Source organism: Echinops telfairi, unplaced genomic scaffold, assembly GCF_000313985.2.
Source record: "Echinops telfairi isolate 266 unplaced genomic scaffold, ASM31398v2 ScPeMD7_35;HRSCAF=133_1, whole genome shotgun sequence".
Taxonomy (NCBI): Eukaryota; Metazoa; Chordata; class Mammalia; order Afrosoricida; family Tenrecidae; genus Echinops; species Echinops telfairi.
In genome coordinates, this window is record NW_022103933.1 from 824030 (window position 1) to 835229 (window position 11200).

Genomic DNA, 11200 nt, shown 5'->3' on the forward strand with positions numbered 1-11200 from the left:
TCAGGTATCAGACATCAAAGAACAAAAAATCATATCATTGTGAATGAGGGGGAATGAGGAGTGGATATCCAAAGCCCATCTGTAGGCAACTGGACATCCCCTTGCAGAAGGGTTGCGGGGAGGAGACAAGCCAGTCAGGGTGCAGTATAGTACCAATGAAACATACAACTTTCCTCCAGTTTTTAATGTTTCCTCTGCCCCCCACTCCCATCTCCCACTATCATGACCACGATTTTGCCTTACAAATCCGGTTAGACCAGAGCATGTACATGGGTACAGATAAGAGCTGGAAAAACAGGGAATCCAGTACAGATAAACCTCTCAGAACCTTTATTGAGAGTAACCAAGGAAGGTAAGGGGAGGTGGGGGGAGAAAGGGAGAACCGATCATAATGATCTATTTATAACCCCCTCCCAAGGGGATGGACAACAGAAAAGTGGGTGAAGGGAGACATCGGTTAGTGTAAGACATGAAAAAACAATAATGATTTATAAATGATCAAGGGTTTATGAAGGAGGGAGGGTGGGGGAGTAGGGGGAAAAATGAAAAGCTGATACCAAGGGCTCCAGTAGAAAGAAAATGTTTTGAAAATGACGATGGCAACAAATATATAAATGTGCTTGACACAATGGATGGATGGATGGATTGTGATAAGAGTTGTACGAGCCCCCAATAAAATTATTTTTTTAAAAAAAGAATGGTGATAGGGGCCATTCTTGCCTGGACCCTGTTTTCCATGGGAATGTTTCTAGCTTTTCCCAATTGAGCATGCTGTTGATTATCGGTTTCTCATATATGACTTTTTATTATATCGAGGAATCTTCCTTGTATTCCTATTTTGTTGAGTGTTTTGAACAGAAATTAGTGTTGAATATTGTCAAACGCCTTTCTGCATGTTTTGATATGATCATATGGTTCTTATTTTTTGTCTTATTTATGGGGTGGATTACTTTGACTGTTTTTTGAATATAGAACCATCCTTGCATCCCTGGAACAAATCATATTTGGTCATGGTGAATTACTTTTTTGATATGTTGCTGTATTCTTAAAATACTTTTTCTGCATCTATTTATATGATCTCGTAGTTCTCATTCTTTTTTCCAGCTTATGTGGTGAATTATATTCACTGTTTTTCAGATGTCGAACCATCATTGCATCCCTGCAATGAATCATGTTTGTTCATAACCACTGGATCATGATGCGTTTTTTGTTTCATTAGATGTATTATATCTTTTCACAGGAATTCCAACCATGAGGCCCTGCTAAGAGTCTCTCGTTCTAATCGGCTGGCAGAGGTGTCCTTTGGAGATGCTGTTGGCCCAGGGGCTTACATTCCCTCTTCCCTTGCAGGGCAACAGCCAGGCATGGCACCACGGTTCTATGCCCAGAGTGAGACAAAGCCTCCAGGCCCCTGGCCCACTCCTCTCAGCTGCTCGGCCTGCTCTTGATGACCCCAACAATGTCTAGATCACTACATCCCTGAACTTTTCTTGCTTGGAAGTTTCTTGATGAACTCCTCTATCTCTTCTTTTGTTATAAGTCTGTCAACGTTTTCTACACCTATCTGAGTTATTTTGGGTAGATGGTGTATTTCTAAATATTTGTCTATCTCTTCTAGGTTATCAAACTTGTTGTCTTTCATAGTTAAATGCTATTCTTTTTATTTCATTTGGTTCTGTTGTGATGTTAATTTTTCATCTCTAGTTCTAAATATTTGCATCTTCTGCTTTTCTTTTGTCAAGTTTGCCAGTGGTTTGTCAATTATTTATTTATTTCTGATTTGTCCATTTTGTTAATCCTTTCCTAAAACCAACTTCTTGTCCTGTAGATTTTTTCCATTGTTTTTCTCTTTTCCAATTCATTTATTTGCAGTCTAACCTTTGGGATTTCTTTTCTTTCATTGCTGGATGGTTTATGTTGTTACCTTTGTTCTAGTTGTTGAAGGTGTTGTGCTATGGTGCTAATTTTTTATTTCTCCTCTTTTTCTTTTTTCCCAAAGGTATGATGTATTCTCATTTGTTTCAAGAAATTTATTAATTCCTTGTTTCAAGGAATTTCTTAATTTAATCCTTTGTTTGAATCCTGATGATAAGTTTCTTTCTTGATAATCTGTTTTTGCTTGAGAGTGTTGTGGTGAAATCTCTTAGTCTTATTGTTGAGTTGTTTGTTTTCAACTCTGTGAACATTTGATTGATGCATTTCGATGGTCTCTCATTGGGTGCATATATGTTTATTAAGGTTTTATGTTTTTTGTGTATTTTTCCTTTAATCAATATGCAGTGTTAATCCTTATGTTATTCATCATGAAGTCTATTTTATCAGAGATATTTAATTGCACTATTCCTGGCTATATATTTATTTATTTTTGGTTGCTGTGGTCTTGGTAGACTTTTTTTTTTTTTGCCATCCATTGATTTTTTTCATGATGTTAGAGAATTTTTCTTTCAGCAGTTCTTGAACAATTTTCTCTGTGCTTTTTGGGGTTTGTTTCTTCCTACTCTGGAATTCCTATCATGTGAATGTTATTCTTCTTGATACTCCAAAACAATGCAGTCCAGTCAATTCGGACTCATAGCAACCATATAGGACAAGGTACAATTTCCCCAGTGGATTTCTGAGACTGTAACCCCTAATTGGAGAAGAAAGGCTCATCTTTCTCCCACGGAGTAGCTGGTACTTTCGAACTGTTGACCCTGTGCTTAGCAGCCCATCAAATAACTCAGTATGCCATAAGGACTACTCTTGATAGTGTCCCACACAATTGTGAGACTTTCTTTGGATTTTAAAAAATGGATTGCTCTTCTCATAGTTTTGTATTTGTGTTAGGCAGGTTTGACTTAAGAAACAAATACAGTTACATGCATATATGTATAAGAATGAGCTTTATATCAAGAAGCTTTATATATGATGAAAACATCCCAGCCCTGTCCAACTAAAGTCCTCAAGTATGATATAAGTCCAGAAGTCTCTCTTCAGACTCACACAGCCACAAGCAATAATGCAGAATGTAGGAATATCACAGGTTGGTGGGTGCAGAGTCCCATGGATCCAATGGTGGTGGACACTTCTCCAGGGATGCATCTCTGGCAGCAACCACGGCCAGCCACAGCACAGGAAGGCTGAGAGAGAAGGGGCGGTTCCAAGGGCACTCCTTATGAGAAGGTCATGCCCACAGGAGACACCATCAGACTAACATGATTGACAGGTTGAATACCACCCACCCTCACCCCGCCCCATACACTTTTATATATATCTTCACGTTGACATGAAATTATGTAACTGCCATAGTATTTTAAAAAATTATCTGCAAGCTTAGTAATTAGTCCCTCCATTGCTTCAATTCTACCGTTTTGCTCTTTCAATGTATTACCTATTTCTAATACCTTTTTTCCCCCTCCAGTTTAATTGTTTTTTACTTTCTTTTCCATTTAGGCTTTCCTCTGTTTTATTTTGTTATTATTATTATTATTATTTTGGTATGTTTTTCTTTATACAAAATTCAAGATATGTAAATCTATAGAGATAGTAACTGGATTAATAGTTTCTTTTTTATTGTTGTTTTAAAAATAATTTTATTATGTGGTTTTTCCCAACAGCTTAATTGATACATAATTTATATATCATACAATTCAATAGTTCAAGCATTCAGTCATATCAAGGAGAGTTTTACAATAATTACCGTGTCAATTTTAGAGCATTCCCCCTCCACTGGCTAAATCAACTTTAAAATGATTTGTGCAATCACAATCTGTTCTAGTGCTTCCCCACCTCCCACCTTCATTATTTACTTCCCAAATCCCCTTTCTCTCCCTATCACCTACCCCCACCCCTGTATTCCCTATATCCCCTTTTATCAGTTATCATTATGCATCCACTCCTCCTGTGTTTCACAGCAGGGAGACACAAGAGAAAACAATAAAAAATCAAAATCTCATAAAGTGATAAGGATAAAATCATAACACAAACAGTGTGTAAGAGGGAAAACACCTCCATCAAGAGTCAAAAAGGCAGGGAAGAAATTTCTGTCATGGAACTAGTAAGAGATACCTGCATCCAGAACAAATTCAAGTCGCCTCTAGATGGTGGTTAACTGGCCAGGTATTGAGTTTGATCCAGCATAATCAAGATGACAGTGGTCTCTGCCTGCTAGTAGGGCTGTTCAAGACTCTTGCCTGTGCCTAGAGCAGATATGCCAGTGTCTCAGTCTCACTGGATACTCTGCAGAAAGGTTTTGGGCTTCCACCGTCCCCATAGCCCTCCGCAAATTGGGTGTTCATAATTTTAACTCTTATGCTTTTCTCTTCACCATATTTAAATTTTGTAATTATCATCTTTGATCATAGAGGATGATGTGCATTTCCGTGTGGACTTTGTTGATTCCTCGCTTAGAACTTGCTTGTTTGAATACAAGCCTTTAAGATCACAGAAACTATTTTGATTGATAGCCAGGTACCATCTGCTTTCTTCACCACACTTTGCTGCTGGATCCTTATCTTCAATGATCATTTCATAGTTTAATCATGTCAAACATAGTTGTCCAATTGCTTCCATCATCAGCCTCCGAACACACTTTTCTTTCCTGGACTTCTTTATATCATCTCCCTCTTATCTTTCCCCCTTCTGTATTCCCCCCTTCCCTCCAAACCCTTGTTATATTTTCTTTCCTAATAGGCTAAATTTCCCTTAGTTTCATTTACCGAAAGACAGAGAAACAACACAGCTTCAAGAAAGTGAGCCCCAATGGTGACACCCTAATATAAACAAGCATAAGCGGAATATAACAGAATGGCCATCACAGGATTGCTGGAATAAACATATCTTAATAAAGCATCCAAGGCACTGATGAAGCAAGAGCTTGTTTGTCCACCCACCAATAGTACATTGCTCTTGGGTACAGCTATCTTCTGCTTCCTAAGGCACCATGTGTTTTCCAACTTAAGTCCTCAGGTTACAAGTGTTCTAATATCTTTTAATTTATTTTTACCTGCCATCTTTTATTGGGTACATGTTCTCAGGGTGGGGAAGGGCTCTTCCTCAGGGGGAGGAGGAAAGGACAAGTGGCCAGGCCTAGAAAGCAGGTGGCACCCTTGCCCCAGCTTTCTCAGTGGTACTTATGTTACCCCATGTGTTTGAGCTCCCTGTAGGAGAGGCAGTAGATGAAAACCACATAGGCTACCGACACCATGGACATGCCAGTGACAATCCCCTTCTTCATGTTGATGTACTTGACTACCAATCAGAAACTTTCCAAAAAGTGCTGGCAATGCCCTTTTCAGTGAAATCCCACATCAGCACCCAGCTGGGATATCAGTGATCCTGATATCCAGGTGCTTCTCCTTTAGGGGTATGATGGAAGCCATCTTTGAGTTCTGAGTGTCCCTATTTCTAATAGCTTTATATTCATTTTATGTATTACCTTTTGGTGTTTTTGTATAATTTCTAATTTTTCATTAATTTTGTCAGGTTACTCTGAGTGCTTTCCTGGGTTATCTATACTTTCTTCTTCTCTCCCGCACCCCACTTCCAGAGCACTCTCAATTCTTTTTTGTGTCTGTTGACAGCACCTAAAAATCATTCTTCTGAATTCATTTTCTGTTAGTTCCAATGCCTATCTTCCTTAGAGAAGTCTTTTGCCTCCATATATTGGCCACTTGTTTGTGCCATTCTATCTTGTGTCTCCTTATGAGCGGACATTGTCTGATGTTTCTGAGACATTTGTGTGTGTGTGTGTGTATTTGTTTGTGTATGTTTATTTATTTTTCAGGTGGTTCTACAGTAGATGTAGCATTTGAATGTTCAAATTTGGACAGGTTGTGTGAGGCTGGTTGTCTCTCCTGGTTATTTAATAACAACAAAAGAAGACAAATTTATAATAGCAGCCCCCCAAAAATCACAAATGTATTAGCTGACCAACAAGCACATGAAGAAAAAACTCAAAAAAATAAAACAAAAATTTTAAAAACAAAAAATCTCAAACCAAAAAATGAAATAATAAGTAAGTAAATTTAGAAGAAGAAAAGAAAGGCTACCCAGGCCTGAGTCAGCAGTTGCTTTATCTTTTTCAGTCATCAGTGTGTGTTTATCAAGATCCACTATTATGCGTATAATACCAGAGCAGCCACAGGTATGTACAGTGGATATGGCAACTTTTCTGGACATCAGAGGGTGGCTGAGCTAGAGATGCCTTTGTGTACCAGGGAGTCCTGGGACAATGGGTTCCATTCCCTTAAGACAGGTTTATGTGCTCTTCGTGTTTATTTCACTTAACTTTCTCTCCCATCACCTGCTTCCAAGATTCGGGCGTCCATTTTCCCCCCTGTGTTTTTCCATGCCTCTATAAAAGAGGGATTGTGTAGTATGCCTGTCTCGGTCACTATCAATACCAGAAGACCTCTCCATGTTTTCCAGAGGAGGGAATTCTGATCCCTATATGTGATAACCAGAGGGATACTTTTGTCCAGCTGGCTTTTTTGTAGGGAAGAGGAGCCTGAGACTCAGAAAAGTGCCCCTCACTGATAGAGGACATCCTAGAACTTCTGAACCCTACTTCCCTGAAACAAGAGCTAGGTTGAACATTGATGTGTCCCAGGTCTCAATGGAATCCATACAGTAGGAATGATGCCCTCTGTTAATTTAGGAAGTTTGGGATATTGCTTGTGAAAATCGCTGCTGCCTCCCACCCTGCTTCCTACACTTTAGTCAGTGTGAGGCCCCAAGGCCTTCAGTGTAGATCTTCTGCTTCAGAGGGTCCAAGGTCTGAGTCCCACTCTGTTTTGTCTCTTCCTAGGCCAAGTACAGTGTTTGGCATACAGTAGGTCTCTTGTAGGTGTTGACTGAGTCAAAAGGGGCAGATGGTTTACATTACGTGAGTGCATATGTGCCTGTGACTATGTGTCTGGTGAGATTGCATAAAGTTCTCATGAGGGATATCTAATCACTAGAGTGATGGGGAGCCAGGAGTCACCTTCTATCTGTATCATGGGCCACTTTGGCAATCTGGTGAGGCCTATGAACCCCTTCTCAAAACGTTTGTTATATTTACTGAAATGTAACATACATACAGCAGAACACACCATACCCCCAGCACACCCATACCCCTCCAATTTCCCCCCGTGAGATTACCAGAATAGTGTTTTTGCATGCACATCGCAAGTGAAGAGCTGAGTTCTATTTAGCCCAGAAGGTGAGCATGTGCTCTGGGGGTATGTGGTTGTGGAACATGTAGGGAGTACATAGGAATTTGCCTGGGTCTGAGTGCGGTGGCATGGGAGGTATGTGAGTTTAGGTGTTGTGAGTGGGTCCGTGTGCTCGTGTGGGGTCGTTGGCTGTGAGCAGGGTGTGTTGGGCATTCACAGGGTTGGGAATAAGCTGGGAGTCTGTGTGGCTCACAGCTGCAGGACGGCGGTGTCACACAGAGTCCGGGTAGGAAACGGAGGGGAGGGGAATCAACAGATGGGGGAAGACCTAATGGGTGGGTGTGGGGAGCTAGCGAGCGCAAAGGGGGAGGCGGGCAAATGGAGGCGGGAGCAGCGCCCTGGGGGTGGGGCAGCATGTGTGCTGCGGGCACGCGCACGCAGCCGGCGCGTCCCCCTCTAAGCGGCCATGTTGGTGTGTGGGTGTCAAACAGAACCTAACACGGCAGCTCTACTGACTCTAGTCGCTCCCGTGCTCCCAGCCCTCCTGGCGGACGAAGCCGAGCACAGGGCCATCCCGGAGGAGCGGAGGTGAGCGGGGCTCGTGTGTGTGTGTGTGTGTGTGGTGTGTGTGTTGATCTGAGCGGGGCCCTGGGCGTGGACGCCCTTAGGGCGCAAACTCCCACCGCAGGCAAGGTCCCAGAGCATGCCCCTCTATTGCCCCAGCCAGGGCCCCGCCCCAAGCGGCCATCCCCCTTCTTTCCTGCCAGGCTGGAGCATGGCTTTCTTCTGCTCGAGATTGCTTTCTTTTGCAAGACACCCTCCACCTCCCCGCCCGTTTCCCTATCGGAGAACCCTTAGAGTCTGGGGTTCCTCTAACTTCCACCCAAGACCTCTTGTCCTTTCTCGGCCTTCACCCAAAGCCTTTCAGCTTGGTGCACTCCCCTCCTCCGTTGGGCGCTCATTCCTCAGGAGGCTGCTCCCTCTCCACCGCGTGCTGTGCAGCGTCCACGCTCCAAGAATGGAGAAGGGGTCCCTTTCTCTGTCCCAGGGGAGGGGGCTTGTAGTAGGTGTGCTTTCTTTGCGGGATGCCGGTTCCTTGTCCCGCTCCACCCCAACAACAGTGGGGAAGGGGGCGGCAGAACCTACCTAGCTCCAGTTGCCTTTTGTTCCGTGTGGGATCAAGACCCCGCCCAGCGTCCCAGTGCTTAGTGGGGTGAGTGAGGAGTGGCCGGCCTCTTGGTGGAGACCCTTCCTCTCTCCTCATGGGTGGCTTTTCCTGGAAGGGACTATGTCAACAGGTTTTTGTTTGTGACTTGAAGTTCGCTCAGGGCTTTGTAGAGTTGGTAAGCGGCCTGGGCTTCTCAAAAATCTTGACTCGTGCAAGCTTATTCCTCCACCTAGGGGGCACCTCTGGGACTCTTCATTATTTTGCTGCCCTGAAATCTGTTCTTTAAGAGAGCCATCATAAGGGTTCAGATAGGGGAAACTGGCCCAGAGATGCAGTGATTTATTTATTTTAAACAGTTGCCTATTACTGATTTTGCTGCAATTGAAAACTAGGTTGCACTTCATGGTAATATATTTGAAATAAAATTACTGACAGACAACACTACAATCCTCAAGATATGTGCTATATGCAAGATTGGATGCTTCGCCTACTAGTCAAAGACTGCACTGTTATACAGAAACTCTTTAGATAGAAAGTAAAGTATAATACGTATAGAAACTGATAACAAGCATTTAGTATGACTATCAAAACATGTATTGTAGATTATACATGTGCTGTACCATTATATGCCTGGTGGCAGAATTGCTTTGTATACAAGCTACATATGATATACATGTGTTGCACGTAGGAAGCTAATGGATTTGCTACATGTGATTTTCTGAACAAGATTTTTGAACCCTGCTATGTGACACAGTCACATGTTTCCCAAACAGATATTATTTGGCACATGACAATATTTGTCAATTTCTTTCATATGCAACTTAATGATGTTACTTACATTAGTCAAGTTGTGCAATTTTTACCCACATTTGGTGCTACCTTTACCCTCACCCTAAACAGAAATGTACTTTTACTACAAGAGTAAATTTTGCTTTTGTCAATTGCATTGTCAAATGACGGTTTCTGTCCATATGTTGAGTTTTTGATACTGGATGAACTTTTTGGTAAGTTAGTCAATAGAATTTTCTTTGGTCTTAATTAGCTTGTTCAAGATATATAAAAATAGAAGCTTAGTTAGAGAAACCATCACAATCAAATAGGTGTACCTTTAATTCACTTTGTATATGAAGTCATTCCATTCATTGCCTGTTGGACTATATGTATTTTGGGTCAGGCTGTCAAATCCAAGCTGCCTTGAAATGCAGATATTTGGGATTGGAAACACTGAGTGAGGCTTAGGAAGTTTAAGGACCCTGGGAAACTCCAACTGAGTCAGAATTCAAAGCCATTTCTATGTTATTCCCAAACCTGGGTTCCTTCTTCTGCTAGCTCTTCTAGAAAGCCACACAGAAGGGGTGATTTAAATTACCAGATAAATGTTGGTCTGACAGTCTCCATCAAAGTTTACTTCGAAGTTAGAAATCATGCATAAGGTGATCCCTGTCATTTTCCAGACTATGTTATTGTTAGGTGCCACGGAGTTGGTTCTGACTCATAGTGGCCCTATGTACAGCAGAAGAAAACACTGCCCGGTCCTGCATTGTCCCTATAATTGTTCTTATGTTTGAGCCCATTGTTGCAGCCACTGTATCAGTCCATCTCATTGAAGTCCTTCCTCTTTTTCGCTACCACTTGGCTTTACCAAACATGATGTCCTTATCCAGGGACTGGTCTCTCCAGACAAGTCTAAAATGTGTGAGATGAAGTATTACCATCCTTGTCTTTAAAGACCATTCTGGCTGCACTTCTTCCAAGATAGATTTCTGTGTGAATGTCAAGAATCTAAGGGAGGGACTACTTCGGCTGACAAGCACTACATTTAGACGCTGTTCAAGTGTTCCCTGTATAAACATTGGGTTCTCTCTGGTGACTCATCCTGGAAAACCCAGGTGTGGGAGTGATTTTGTACCTTGAACATAGAATAACCTTTCCTTGGTTCTCTGCTTGTTGGTCCCGGTCCTGGACTTGGGTAACTGTGCTGTACTTTTAAGCCTTCTAGAGACAGAACAAGGTAGCTTCATTCTTTCTGCTCAAAGCAATGCAAAGAGACTAGGTGCCCAAAGAGACTGTAAATAAGGCACCCAGATGCTTTCTTCATGATAACCTGGAGGGCAAGTAAGCTGAGAGAAGCAGGCTTGTTTTAACGGCTGCTCCACAGGGATAATGCAGGGTGAGAATGGTAAAGCATCTGTAATGAATCAGTTTGAGTGCAAGCTTTAGCTTTCCTCTCGCCTCCAGCCTTTTTGAAGGCATGCCATCCTCACGACCTGGGGAGTGAGAGGACCAGGTAGTACTTTTGGCTACAAAGGCCAGGTAGCAGAGACTGTCAGATGTGGGTGCAAATATGCCTACTGGCAATTGTGAAGGCTGATTTTTGACTTCCATGTCTTGAAAGTGTGGTCAAAAATATCTACCTCACAGATTAAACAACCAGGGCCTTCCTACAGTGTGTGTCAGAGTCACCCAGAGAGCTCACAAAGACATTGATGCGTTCATTCATTGGGAAAAGGCCCAAGATTTTCATTTGTAACCATGTGCAGGTGTTGTTTCTGTTGGGGACTGTGATTTGAGAGTCCTTCTCAAAAGGATAAAATGACTAGGCGTAAGAGTAACTCAGGGCTTATCTGTGCGGGAGGGTGGGGTGGGAGTAGGGGTGTTAGCTATAAATTAGCTGTTCTTTTTACCTTTCCCTGGACCCTATTTTTTTGCCTCTTAAATGCTTCAAAATACTGCTGTATTGTAATAATGGAGTTACATTGAGAAAGAAATTTGGTTTCTTAAAGAGGTGCTTTTGCTTTGTTTTCTTTAAAAAAATTTTAAAAAAACTCATTTTATTAGGGGCACATACAACTCTTATCACAATCCATACATATGCCAATTGTGTAAAGCACATTTG

General features: G+C 42.0%; 1 protein-coding gene across 4 annotated transcripts in view; it reads left to right on the forward strand.

Annotated features, from left to right (window-relative positions):
• Positions 1 to 7614: 7614 nt before the first annotated feature.
• The window catches only part of EPN2 (epsin 2), a 114265-nt gene continuing 110679 nt past the window's right edge, over positions 7615 to 11200 (forward strand). For all 4 annotated transcript variants that reach the window (XM_045290268.1, XM_045290271.1, XM_045290270.1 and 1 more), the window contains exon 1: positions 7615 to 7724. The gene's annotated coding sequence lies outside the window, so the exon portion shown is untranslated. The remainder of the gene's footprint in view (positions 7725 to 11200) is intronic.